Below are 14,547 nucleotides of genomic sequence, written 5' to 3'. Positions count from 1 at the left end.
TTTTCTAAAAATATCCATTTCTACTTGCTATAGACCAATATTGGGAATAAAATCATAACATTACATTGATGTAAACAAATGGATTCATCATCAGCTGTTAGAAGAAAGAGATACATATTTTTTCCAGAGTTATAAAGTTGTAAAATAACTTGTTTTTTGTTCTGTTTTTTGTTAATCCTCACTTGAGGATATTTTTTCCATGATTTTTAGAGACAGTGGAAGGGAGAGGGGGAGAGGAGAGAGAGAGAGAGAGAGAGAGAGAAACATCCAGGCGAGAGTGGCGCATCTATTGCTTGCCTCCCACATGCGCCCCAACCGGGGCCGGGGATCACACCTGCAGCTCAGGTATGTGTCCTTGCCTGGGAATCAAACCTGCGACCCTTATTGTGCAGCCAGATGCTCTAACTATTTAGTGACACTGGCCAGGACTGTTTTTTGTTTTGAATGACCTCAGTTATCAGACAATTCTGCCAATTCTCTGAAAATATGAAAGGAAGCAGATGAGACAGAAGACTGGGATGATGGGTTAAATTTATGTGTAATGCTCCAAAAGTCTCCTTAAATCAAGAGAAAATGCTGAAAAGGTTTCATTTTCATAATAATTGACAATATGGAGTAGACATGCCTAACTCCGTCTTCCTGAAGTTTGTGAGATATGGGTATGGAAGCTTCACCTGGATTTGAGCATTAAAAAGTAAGTTGAACTTTAACAACAATGGGATTCTATGAACAATTTAAAGCAGTTTATCTCAATTATCTAAAAAATTAAGTAAATTTTGTGTTGTCCTTACATTATTAACACTAATTATATTTTTAGAGTTTTTCATGAACACTTCGGAGATTTTAATTTTTCCCAAAAAGCATTGACTATTATCCTTAAAAGTTTGTAATATTTTCAGCGTAGAAAACTTTGCAGCTAAACATTGTGATTTTCTATTATAGGGGAAGAAAGAGCACAGTGTCTGAGTTTATATTAACTGGCAAAACCTTGTTTTTTATAGGAATGTTGCATTTCATTTTGTTTTCTTCAAGTAAAAGTTCAAATGGAGAAAATACTTCTCAAGAATATTTTTATTTAAATTTTTGAAGGATGCTTTTAATTTTTAAAATGTATCCAAAAGCAACAAACTTCAGAGATGTATGGATAAGTAGACATACTCCGAAACGAATTAGGCAGGCATTCTTTAGGTATGCTGACATCCTTAAGGCAGAATATATGTATAATGGAATTCAGATTAAAAGTTTATAAATGAAATTTTAGAAATAAATAATTTTTGTGGTATAACAGCTACTGTAAAGCAACTCCCTAATTATCTGAACAATTCAGTGAGAACCTTTATTTGCCCACCAATTTAAGCAAGATAGTATTATTTTAGCTTAACTATACCCTACCACATTGACTGCAGAGGCCTGGTTTTGCAGATGAGTCCCTACTAACCCAATACGACATGCCCCAGGCTCAGAGCCTTCTAAGCGGTACCTGTCAACAGTGTGATGCTCAACTTTCAGTCCAGAGCTGTCACCGCCAGTCACGGGTAGTCTCATTCCTGCACTACTTTAGATCCCTTCTGTGGCTTTATGCAAAGCATTCTTCCACTTTTTTTTTTTTTTTTAAGAACCAATCATTTTTATTTATTTTAGGAAATAATATACTTTTTAGATACATGGATGATACTAAGTTATGACCCTGTTTAAATATTCATAAGGCATTTTATTTTAACAAAGATACTTTCTAAAAATCATAAATGAGATAGACTAATAATAAGACACGTATCAAAATTAGAATAAAATGTAGGTCATGGTTCTTATTTGCTGTCTTGGCATTAAAGATGTTACAAAGCACCCAGTTGGGTGGCTCAGCCAGTTGAAGCTTCATCCCATAAACCAAAAGGTTTCAGGTTCAATTCCCGGTCAGGGCACATACTCAGGTTGCTGATTCCATCCCCAGTTGGGGTGCAGATGGGAGGCAACTGTTTGATATTTCTCTCTCTCATTGATCTCTCTCTCTCTCTCCCTCTCTCTTTCTCAAATCAATAAACATATCCTTGGGTGAGGACTTAAAAAAAAAAAGATGTTACAAAGATAAAATACATTCATAGAATACCACTAAATATCCCAACCTTTACAGACATAGGTGTTGCCACAAAGGTCTTTCTCTGACCAACCAAATTTTATTCTTAAACTACTGGCATGATTTAACTCTAATGCATAATATTACTATTTCTCCTACTGTAGTAAGTTCTAGTTTTCTCAAGGCCTTTTCTCTGAATTTTCTGGAAATAGAATATCATATTTCCAACTGTCAATGTTATCCTCATAAACATATGTACCAGGTAGGCATACTCACATATGTGCTTTCCATTTTCAGGCTGAGAAAAAAGACAAGCATTTAGAGCTGTATAAACCTTATTAAAGCAAAAGACAATCCAAATGAATATCAAGAGAAATTATGACATTTCCATGCAGTATTTGATTTAGAAAACATGGATTTTGACATATTTTTTATTCAAATATCATTCTGAACACTCATGGTCCAAGAACATTCAAACAACAAACCAAAAAGAAACAGATGTTAAAGATTGGTCTTCAAATATTATGCCACTGAGGCCATGCTTGCCTATGATCTTGCCAACATAAAACCACATCCACACCACAGTGGCCACCAAACAATTCAGCAGAGTTTCCTTAACTGTGAGCTGCTTGAAGCTACCAGTTTGAGCACTATTGACTAAAGCTCTGAAGAGCTGTAGGAATCTCAGCAGGGGCTGGGGAACTCAGCTCAACCTTGGCATAGTGTCAAAATGTGGCCAATCGAGGCTTCAAGTACAGAACAGCATTGACCAGTGAGGGGGCTTTCTCAAGATTACAGACAAATTGGGCCAGGGTTCTAGAATGGAAAGTCTTCAGCTTTGAATGGCCAGCTGATTATCACCTACCTCCCATAAGCCCACTTTTTTGTTTAGCTTTTCTAATTTATAAAAAGGAAATGATATTTGACAGTTCACTAATGTTTTGTAAACTAAAAGATAATTGGTTAACCCTCTATAATCTTTAATTTTTAGAGAAAATTTTAGACAATGATCTTTTTTTCTCTTTACGTTCATTTCTAAAGAAATTTTTTTAACAAGATGGACATCAGTTCAACTTCAGTTTATCTCAAAAAGTTAATACACTTGGAGGACTATACGATCAGTACATAAGCATTTGTTATAAAAGTAAAACATTTTACTATTATTTTACATTGCTGCAAAGAAATGTTGAATCAGCTACAGGCTGGTACCACAGCTATAGGTGGATTCTACAGTAGGTTATACAGTGGTAACATGCAAAACCAAAATTTCTATGGCAGTAAATGTGTTCCAGGGAAACACACAGAAATTATGAGTCGCTGAGGCTTTGCATGGTATGGGACTCTGTTCAGCATAGTACCTCAGGTTCCCAAGGCTCTCAGATGTGCCATCTTGACACAGGCTTTCATGATTGCAACAGTGATAACAATCATGAACTTGCTTTAAGAGCTTCTGCAAATAAATCACTTCTGCTTTTTATTTGTCCAAAAAAACTCACAGACACATCTACCTTCAGCAAAGTAGAGAAGTGCAATCCTACATGGCGTTTGGAGGAGGGAGAACTAGAAATGCTCAGAGAACAGCACTAACCACTACTAGACTAGCAACGCAAGAAACAGGAAATTCATCCAACTACCAAGTTGGCTGGATGGACCCTATATGCTATTGAGCCACATCAATGGTTCAGCATCACTCTGTTCTATGGGCCGACTGGGCTCTCAGCAATATTGGTGGCCATTCAATTTTGTTAAAATTAATACTAGGTCTTTAAGCCCATATGTTATTCTCTCCCTGCTACTTACACACATTATTCATGATCCAACTGTGCAAACAATGGGATGGCGGAGGAAGATGAGGAATGACATCTGAATCAATATTGCCACCTATTTACTAAAAGCCTTCTATATAACACGTTCATTTGTGAGTGTTCACTCAGGACACTGATATCTCTATTCTGAAGTCATTTCAAAGGATCCTCTCATACACCTCTTGCCCAGATTTTCTTGTTATGGGTTCTTCAAAAGTCTCCCTTCTAACACCCCCAAAATCCATCCAACCCTTTAGCTACTATCCCTGAATCAATCTATGCCCATGCTTCTAGCTATCTCTCCTTCTGGATACAGTGGACAACCAGTTGTACCATTAAAAGTTCCTCCCTCAACTCAGAGAGAAGGTGGCAGTGGGGGATTGGGTGGGGAGAGAGTAATCAGAGAACTTTTATATTTATATGCATAACCCATGGAGACAGACATTGGTATGGGGAAGGCCTGGGGGTGGGGTGGATGCAGGGTGGAGGGGATCAATGGGGGAAAAAGGGGGACATCTGTAATACTTTCAACAATAAAGATAAATTTTAAAAAGTTCTTCCCCAGCCGGGTGTGGCTCAACAGTTGAGTGTCGACCTAGGATCCAGGCGATCGGGGTTCGATTCCCTGTCAGGGCACATGCCCGGGTTGCGGGCTCGATCAATGACTCTCTCATCATGGACGTTTCTATCTCTCTCTCTCCCTCTCCTTTCCTCTCTCTGAAATCAATAAAGATATATTTAAAATAATAATAATAATAATAATAATAATAATAATAAATAAATACAGTTCTTCCCTCAATAAGGATTTATTTTCCCTACTGTCCTTCTTGGGACTCTTGTATGAGCTATAATGGAACAGCAATCCACTTCCAACCAACACCAACATATCCTGCAGAAAACTAAATGTGTATCAGGCTTAGTTTTTTCCCCTGTTGGTTGATTGTAAGAAACACCCCAGGTGACCATATTTACAGATTGAGGGACAGGTGGCAGGAATAGGTACATCATAAATGGGAGCTACCTGCACCTCAAGCATTTTTCTGCTTTGAGTGCCTGCTTGAGCTTAATCTTGCTTTGCCCATGCCAATTCCACTTGATGATGGTATGCTGCTGGGCACATCCAACTTTATGATGAACAGTCAAGCATCTCCCAGTTCATGATGGCTGCATGATTTGGGGAGGAATTTAGGTTCTCTTGATCAGAAGTTCAATCACTCCTCAACCAAAGTTGCAAGATAGAAACTGGATTTAAAAAGGAAATTAACTTTTTTTCCAAAGAGGTCATTGCTTTTCTCTAAAGCCCTACATGGTCTGTGCTGTCATTCTATCAGAACTTGCCAGAAGCACATCCCAGTGTTTCACAATTGGATTTACTCCATTATGTGGTTCAAATAACAAGACGGCTTGGCATTGCTAGCTGACTGAGAAGGACAGCCTTGTCACACTCAAAAGAAATAGCATTATGGGTAGTTGTTAAATAGGAAGAAATAGCTCATCCAAATGAGGCATGTTTCCTAAATTATCCAAAGATACCCAACAAGCAGACAAATCAATGAAAAATATAAGTCAATATACAGTCACTTATCTTTCACTTTGGCAAGAATATATGATATGACTTGACACACCCAAACTTAGGCAGAGCCCTCAAGTTTTTATGGGATTTATCTCCCATCTTTTCAAATGCTTATGCCTTACAGATACATGTAGAGTAACTGCTGCTTAGTGCTCACCAAGATCTATGAGCATGATTGCAACAATCCAGTGAACCAGAATGTTGACTTGGTGATAAGATAATCAACGTCCCATAGGAGCAAAGGTGGAGAGCTGATGTAGCCCTTAGGTAAGATAGTGATTATGTACCACCATTCCTACCAAGAGAAAGCAAGATCATTCTGGTATCATTTGTTTACTGGAGTGAGAAGAATGCATTTGCTGTAGTAGGAGATGCTGCTTTTATGTGCCGGGAACTCTGTTTACTTTCTCTAATAAGGAGACAATATCTGGAAGAGTCTTTAACATTTCAATCTATACCTGATTAAGTTTAGAGTGATCGTGGTCATTCTCCAAGACCTATCTCTCTTCTGCACAGGTCAAAGGGGTAAGTTTAATGGGGACAAGATAAGAACAAACACACACTGCATATTGCAAGTCCTAGAAATTGGCGCTGTTTTCACAGAGATGTGGTATTTCATTTAATTTTTTTTAACTTTATGTAGAGTGTCAATTCTATGGGTTTTTTATTACTTAAAAAAGTCCTCGTTCAGTAGATCATGGAGACAACGTGTTACTCTGTCAATTGCTGATTCAACTATGTAATCAATAGCTGGGAAGATTGTTACAGGATGGTTTTTCAGGTACACTGACCCATGTATTTAGGATAAAACTCTATTATTTTACTGATGAAACACAGTAGCATTCTGGATCTTTAACTATTAGTAATATCAAACAGTTTGCATTTCCCTTTCTTCAAATCAGACATCTTGATAAGCAGGTTTCCTTTAGGGAAGTGCAGAAATAAAGTTATAGTACGTAAACATGATAGTATCATGTGGTCTTTTTCCACAACTATCTGGCCTCTCCTTCAGTGATGGGACTTCCAGCCTATGCACTGATCAAGGCCTCATGATTTAGCAAATGGGTGATGGACCATGACTGACTAACACATGACTCAAGTCAGGTCTTTCTCACCACGCCTAGAAAAAATTTTTTTAATTTAAAACTTAATTATACTTTGGTCACTTCACAACTATTTCAGTCTTAGTGAGATGTATGATCTGTAACCCACAGCAAAATATCCTTGGGAATTTGTTGGCTACTGTGAAAACCATGCTCACTTTTCTCTGGTAGTTAACTGTTACCATTTGGTCTTGGCCACTCCATGACACTATTGTCCATGCTGGAATTAGGGCTAATTACAATGGCAATGCTTCCTCACTTTATCCCTAGCCTACAGAGAACAAACGCTAAAATGCTTGTGAAGGATGTTGGAGGTCCTCTTTTGAGTGTAGTATAAAATGACTTGTTGAAGGGATTGACCTGTAGAACCCTTCAGGAGATAAAGTTGGAAAATGGTTAATTGTGTCACAAAGGATAAATCCACTCAAACATCTGAATCTCCATACGTCTTCACTGCCTAATAAAAATATAAATGTATGCCCCAAATGCAAGCCACAAGTATACTTTTAAATTTTCTAGAAGTCATATTTAAAAAAAAAAACAGAAAAAAGAAATAAGTAAACTTGTTTATAACATTATATCTTGTTTAACCTAATATTATTTCAATATGCAATCATTATAAAAATTTTATTGAGACACTACACTTTGTTGCACTCTTTTACACTTGAACATCTTGATTTGGACTAGCCACATGTCAAATGCTTAGTAGCCACATGAATTCCTCCTTCTCTATTATGCCACAGAATTTCTGGCGTCTAAACTTTCTTTACTAAAATGTAATTTGAGCTTCTTTCCATCAATACCAAGCACACAGCTAGAACCATTTACTTACAGCTGCTCAAACTAGCTCTTTGATTCCAGAATCTCTGTTAAATCCAGTCATAATAAACGCAGCCACTTTAAAGTCACTTTTGTTCTTTTCTGGTCTAGCACATTTAGAATCAGAGCCAGAGATATTCGCCAGGTTTCTGTTGATATGAATTGGCAAAAATCTATTAAGCCCCATCTTCCTGGGTTGGGTATTGTAGCTGTGCCTTTTTGAGATCTGAGTGTGATCTTTGCTCTGAAGGTGATTAGGAGTGATAGTGCGGTGTAAAGTAAATGCGCATCCTTTCTCATAATGCCTGCCTCAAGGTCTCCAAGCGAGGCAGTTCTAGCATCATCTAAGGGGAAGAAAGAACTCTACCTTTTGGCAAAGAAGGATCAGTGGAATTTGGGGATCTGGAGTGTTTGGGTTGATCTTAACCCATTCACATATTCCATTCCAGTTTTCAAGTTTCTGCACTTTCCCCCATCAGGGTTCTAAAATTTCACATAAGAGGCCTCAATCCAGCATTGTTGAGTCATACGATCAACTACAGTAGCCCTGAGGCTATAAGTCAAAAGAGAGTCTCGTTCCCCTGAATGTGCCTTGAGCCAAGAATGTAAAATGCTGGGTATATCGCTTCTCTAAATAATGCAGTGCAATCAGCAGCAGGTGGCCCACCCACATAGCCCTTGTACCCTTTATTAATGTCATAATAACCTACTGCAGGAACTGTTCAGACCACCAAAGCTTTACCTCAATTGACACTCCATTATAGGTGACCACAGGTGATACATCATGGCACGGTTTTGTCACTTTACACTACAAATAGCCAGAGTCTCATTTCGAAATTGCATTAGGATTTCACTAGCTTTAAATCAAGCAAATGAATTAACAAATTCCAGATTCTCATCCTGGAGGTCCTGTGGCTGACAACCAGTGTCTACTGCATGGAGAGCCTCTGTTTCCAAGACCTGATGAAGGTTTTGGAAGAAGTTGGAGTTGAAGAAATCAGAAATAACTCCAGCTATTTTAATAAGAAAGGAATTTAATAAGGCAATTAGGTGCTTACAAAATCACTGGAAGGAGAAGGGAAGTGAGGCCTCCAAATATAACCCATAGGATAAATCAGCCTGAGAAGTTCATCAGAGAAACTGTTACTTAATCAAGAAACAGGAAAGCAGGAGGCAACATGGAAATGAAAATGCTTTACATTTTGGGCTTCCAAGTCTGACAGTAAGCTAATAACTTTATTATTCCTGAAAGTGTGAAACACACCCAGTTTATATTCACTGTGATAACCGACTTCTAGTGGGCACTTAGCACTGTTTGTTTGACATTATTTCGTATAATCCTCATGACAACCTGGCAGAGTAGGTTTTATCTCCATTCTGTAGATGAGATAATAAACTGGGGCACAGAAAGATTAAAAGCAACGTTTTCAACTTGCCACAAGTATCAAATCCTGGGAATCCAGCCTCTGCTCTCAGTTGCTTCCCATGCGAGGTAGGGGTTATCTGTAGTAAGCCTCATGTATTATTAATAGTTGCTCAGTCAGCATGTATAAGCTTTCAAATTACCACCGTTATCCAATTAACCCGTGGTTACTGCTATAGCTTTTAGTGCTTCTCCTCAGGAGCAGGCTAATGAATTTCAGTATAAATGATTACACAAGTGGGAAACAAAGGTCACGAAAAAAATGGAACACTTCATAATAACTGTTACATAAAGGCTTTTTATTCCCCCAAAATCAATTTTAAAGATTGAAATCTCTGCAGCAGCCTAGTCAATTTTAATACTAGTGCTATTCAGTTAGTCCTAATAAAAATTTTAAAAACTAATAATATTGATACATGATTTCTTAAGTATAACACTTTAATTTTACAGATGAGATAAACAAACTATACTTATGTAGTAAAAATATGCAAACATGCATGGGAAAGATGTAAATCACTTCAAGATGCTGGTTATCTCTGGGAAAGTGAGGCATAGAAGAGGAGAGTGGACAGCTATGGAAATATCTAGACTTTTTTGTTTCTATTTAAAAAGAGAGTGTAATACAAATATGGCAAAAATCTAATTACTGTTTATATGATGTGTAAATGAGTGTCTATTATATTTGTGTAGTTTTCTACATGTGTGAAATATTTCATAACTTGATATTAAAGAATTTTAAGAAATTTGCATTAATTTTTAAGAATTATTGTGGTTCTATTAGATTTCATTACTTAATACAGCATACTTTGCCATATATTTTATGCTAGCATCTACATTTTTGAAATGATATATAATAAGATTTTGAAAAAGCACCCTAAATCGACACAGCTGTGTTAAAATAAAACCGAAAGAAAGAAGAAAAGAACTTCTGCCCAAGACTTAAATCTTATAGAACATGCTATTGATGTGTTGGGATTTCAGTGTTCATTCAGGTTAGACATAACCTCAGTTTTTAAATATCTAATTTAGAAACAGATGCCTGAAGCCAATTTTTTTAAAAATATATCTTTATTGATTTCAGAGAGAGGAAGGGAGAGGGAGAGAGAGAGAAACATCAATGATGAGAGAGTCATTGATCCGCTGCCTCCTGCAGGCCCCCAACTGGGGATCCAGCCCGCAACCCGGGCACGTGCTCTGACCAGGATTCGAACCGCGATCTCCTGGGTCCTAGGTCGATGTTCAACTGCTGAGCCACACCAGCCGGGCTGAAACTGATTTTTGTGTTGAATACACACAGACACACACACACACACACACACACACCAACAACCAAAGAGGTAGTTTAATGTAGCTTAACATCAATACTATGAAGACCTATATAAAATACTATGTCATTCAATTTATACTTTAAAGCATGTACAACACATACTTATCATGAGTCAATATGTTTGTTCATTATATATTTTTTTCAAATGCAGTTTAATTGCTTTTAATTTAAAAAGAACCAGTGGAGACACACAAGCCCTTTCACAAAGAACTGTGCAGAAAACAAAGTTACCATTTCTAGAATAGGGGTTTGCCACGGAAATCCTAATTAGTGAAAAACTTCTGAAGGGAGTCAGACTATTTACTGTACAATTTAACCAAGATGTTACTCCAACCAGAGACAGGACACTCTCATTCACCACAGCTTTTAATGTACGTGTATTGTACATTTAGTTTTAACTTATTTAAATTTTATCAATTTCATTCTTAAGTTTCAAGTAACCACAGCAGTTGTACAAGAAAGAAAGCTGAGTAAGGAGAAATTCAGAATTGTGCTCAATAATTAATTACTGTCTTATCTTTAAAGTAAAATGGGATAAAGAGAAGCTTCTGAAAACAAATTCTGTAATTAGCATCTTATTGTAATCTAATAAATTTCTCTAGAACTTAACTCAAATGGAAGTATTAGAATGCCTGTAGTAAGTCTGTCAAAATAGTTGAATGGACATTAAGATTTAGTTATTGGTGTAGAAAAGTGACTGACTAAGCAGTGCAATGCTGAGAAAAAGTTAAAATAAGGCTACTTTTCTGTTTCTTAACTGCATTTTTTTACACAAGTAGCTGTAATTTTCCAATACTAATTTTTTACATGTATTAGACACTTATGCAGATGTATCCTTGAGTATTTTGTATGCATCAAATAGAAAAAAAGATAGATGATAAAAATCAATGATTGTTTTTAACGTTTATACTATATTCACTTAAATTTGCTTTGTAGGCAATTATCACAATCAACCAAATCAACTAAAAACAAAGTGTTAGAGAGTACTTAAACAGAATGTGAAATAAAAGGCCTAGAGTGCATTTTTGGTATTGATCTAGCATCATAAAATATTTGATAAGGAATTATTTGATTGTTTTACCAGGAATAAATTATTTTGCCTTTTTAAAAAATATGTTTTTATTGATTTCAAAAAGAGGAACGGAGAGAGAGAGATAGAAACATTAATGATGAGAGAGAGTCCTTGACTGGCTGCCTCCTGCACACCCCCTCCTGGGGAAGGAGCCCACAACCAGGGCATGTGCCATGACCTCCTGGTCCATAGGTCCATGCTCAGCCACTGAGCCGTGCCTTTTACATAGTCTCCTGTATCCTGCTGCAACTAAAACAATTTGTTTTTTGTTAAATCCAAGGGGAATTTTATTCTTTGAATCAAAAATTGCTTTAAATCTTTATTTCAGCCAAATGATAATTTTAAAAAGAAGTAATATTTAAAAGTACACATAGTATTATAATATGTAATGTTTCATTTATTTAAGCAATTCAAGAGCGTCAGTCAATTTCTAAAAATTATTTATATTAAGTCTTAATGATTACATAAATAATACTCTCTCAATAGAGGTAATTTAAAAAATAAAAGCACAAAGTAAAAGTAAAATCAACACCCAACATTTTAATATGCACGCAATTCTCAGTTTCCGGCTGTAGACAAAATAAGCAAAGTGAGCTTCAGGAAACTACACACACATGCAAACTGCAAGTGCAGAATTTTATTAAAATTGAAAAAGTAATTAGGACTTTAAAAATATAAACTACAACTTAGAAACAATAATTTGTGAAGACCTACATAAACTGTGTTTTACATTCCTACCTCGGCTCTAGCTCTAATCTAGCGTTACATCTGATGATTTCTCTGATAAACATGGTATGATGGCAGGATAGGAATCCGTCATTTCACCTTCGATTTGACCAAAATGATCATCTCTGTTGTGTAGAACCCCTCTTGTCATACTTACGGATTTCCTCATTCTCAGGCTTTAACTGGCCTAACTGAAAAATCTCATTGTCAATGTTTTTTTGTGAAATATAAGCAATTCTCCAACAGCACTTTCATGGAAATCTCTTCCTCTGGGGGCTCCTGTATCTGTGGTAAGATTTACAGTTTACTTTACAGATGATATGTGTTGTGTTTGTTTCTGATTATTGGATTAGCTGAGACAAAAGACCGACTCAATAGTTGCGTAGGTGCTAGATCAGTAGGGAGGGATGTTTGAGGGGAATAGATTTATAACTGATGACTTTGTTAGTGAATGTATTCCTGTTATAGCGACGTCCAGTTTCCTGCACAGTCACCGTACTTTGGGTACTCAGTTAATGACCATGAGGATAAGAAGCACTTGCTGTTTATCACCATCTGTCATTCTTTTGTTTTTGTGAATACATATTATATTTTAATTTAAATATCATTGTTAACCCATACCTACTATTTGAAACCTAATTTTACTACTTTAAAAATCATGGAAATTTTAATAAGGTACTATGTAATTTACACCAGTATTTACTCAGAATTGCTCTAATTAAAATTGAGGATGTAGGTCTTCACAAAAAAATAATTCATTTCTAAGATTATGAATGCACTAAAACAGTCATTTTTTTATTTAAATTCATATAGTATATGAGTAAAATGCTAATAGAATCCAGTCTAAATACCAAAATAGAATTATTTGTCTTGTTTTCTCAGGAAATGTTATTGTACTGAAGGAAAACTATTAGAAGCAATTAAGGTTCGTTAAAAATGTTGGTAATTTAATAAAACCCTGAGACTGTGACATCACAGTAATAAAAATGAGCTACACTTGTAGATTCTAATGAAAAGTATACAGTTATATGTTTCCCAGAGGGAGTTCATAAATGGTAAATATGGTAAATCTCTGATTTATAGGCTTTTAGAAACCTCTTAATTAGCAAAACAAAGATAATCTCTTCTCCTTCACATGGCAAGTTCTCTCTATTTTTAAAGTAGAATATTTGCTTTTTTAAGAAGAAATAACTGTTAGAACAAAATTTTTTTCAGCTAGTCAAGTTGCTTAAATTGTAAGCAAGGTATTCAACTATGCAAATTGCAAATCTATTTCTATAACTTAACTTTTGAGATTTTCCAGGATAATCAAGGACTTTTCATATATGAAATTCTGAGTTAACAGAAACAAAACAAGTAAGAATCAGAATCCAAACTAAGACCTCTACAGACCCTCAGCAACTGGCAGAGACAACCCATTCCATAAAAATATTTCCTGAGGCCATACACACAGCAGGAGCTTCATAGGTACCCACTAATTGCCAACATTACTGAGATTGATTGACATTTCAGGCTAATGTTGTGCAACTTCGGGGTGTACCCTTTTCACCACATACATATTAAATGGAGACTTATTTCAATGAATTTTCATCTTTCTTCCACAACTCTTATTTCTAAGTTGGACAAAACAACTCATAAATATAAATATCCTAACAATATCAATATGAATGTAATTTGGAGCGCATGACTTCTTTCTCTATTGCTACTCACTGTATGCATGGAATTTATGAGAGAAAATTAATGTGTGAAATCCAAATTGGATCTAAGAATACTTGCTGATTTTTCACCCAGAGGTAAACTGGACTTGCCAGATTGCTCTCCAGAATGTCTGCACTGCTCTACACTCCTACCAGTAGTTCATGAGGTTGCCAATCTATCAGTTATATAACCATATTATATCACTTAATTTTTGTTCTTCTGATTACTAACAAGCTGCAGTATCACTTTGTTTGCAATGGTCTTTTGAGATTCTTTTTCTGTAAATTGCTTGACTATATACATTGCTTTTTTTTTTTTTTCTTGTAGTCATTGCCTTTTTAGCTCTTTGTTGATTTTTTATATATTAAATATCTTCTCCCTTTAGTCATTTGTCAATTTTCTTTCTCTATGGTGTCTTAAACAGAAATCCTTCATTTTCATGTAAATCATATCATAATATTTGTCTTAGGTTATGCTTTTGCATTAGTCACAAAAGATTGTCTCCTACATTTTCTCTACTACCAAGGTTTGCCTTTCACATTTAAGTTTTTAATGCATGTTTAGGCCACTCCTTACATGGTGTTTCATTTTTCTACACATGATAAGTCAGTTTTTTCAATATCACCTATCAAAGTCATCTGCCCTTTCTCCATTGGTAGCAACTTTTCATAAATCATGTCCCAGTATATGCACTGGCCTGCTTCTAAACTCTCTGTTCAGTTATATTAATTTATGCATCTGTTCTCATACCAACACTACACTAATTTCATTGATATAACTTTATAGTAGTTCTTCAAATATAACAGGCAAGGGTATGATTGTCTCTGTAAGTCATTCCATCCAAGAGCATGGATTGTGTCTATACTAATTAAGACAACTAGTAGTGTGGTCTTGAGCTAACTGATCTCTGTAAGGCTCAGGATAATGTTA

General features: G+C 35.9%; 1 pseudogene; it reads right to left on the bottom strand.

Moving 5' to 3' along the window:
* Positions 1 to 2,543: 2,543 nt before the first annotated feature.
* The window catches only part of LOC107528592 (ATP synthase F(0) complex subunit g, mitochondrial pseudogene), a 37,591-nt pseudogene continuing 25,587 nt past the window's right edge, over positions 2,544 to 14,547 (bottom strand).

This window comes from Miniopterus natalensis, chromosome 6 (assembly GCF_054644295.1).
Source record: "Miniopterus natalensis isolate mMinNat1 chromosome 6, mMinNat1.hap1, whole genome shotgun sequence".
Lineage (NCBI taxonomy): Eukaryota > Metazoa > Chordata > Mammalia > Chiroptera > Miniopteridae > Miniopterus > Miniopterus natalensis.
This window is presented reverse-complemented; position numbering and strand designations above follow the sequence as displayed.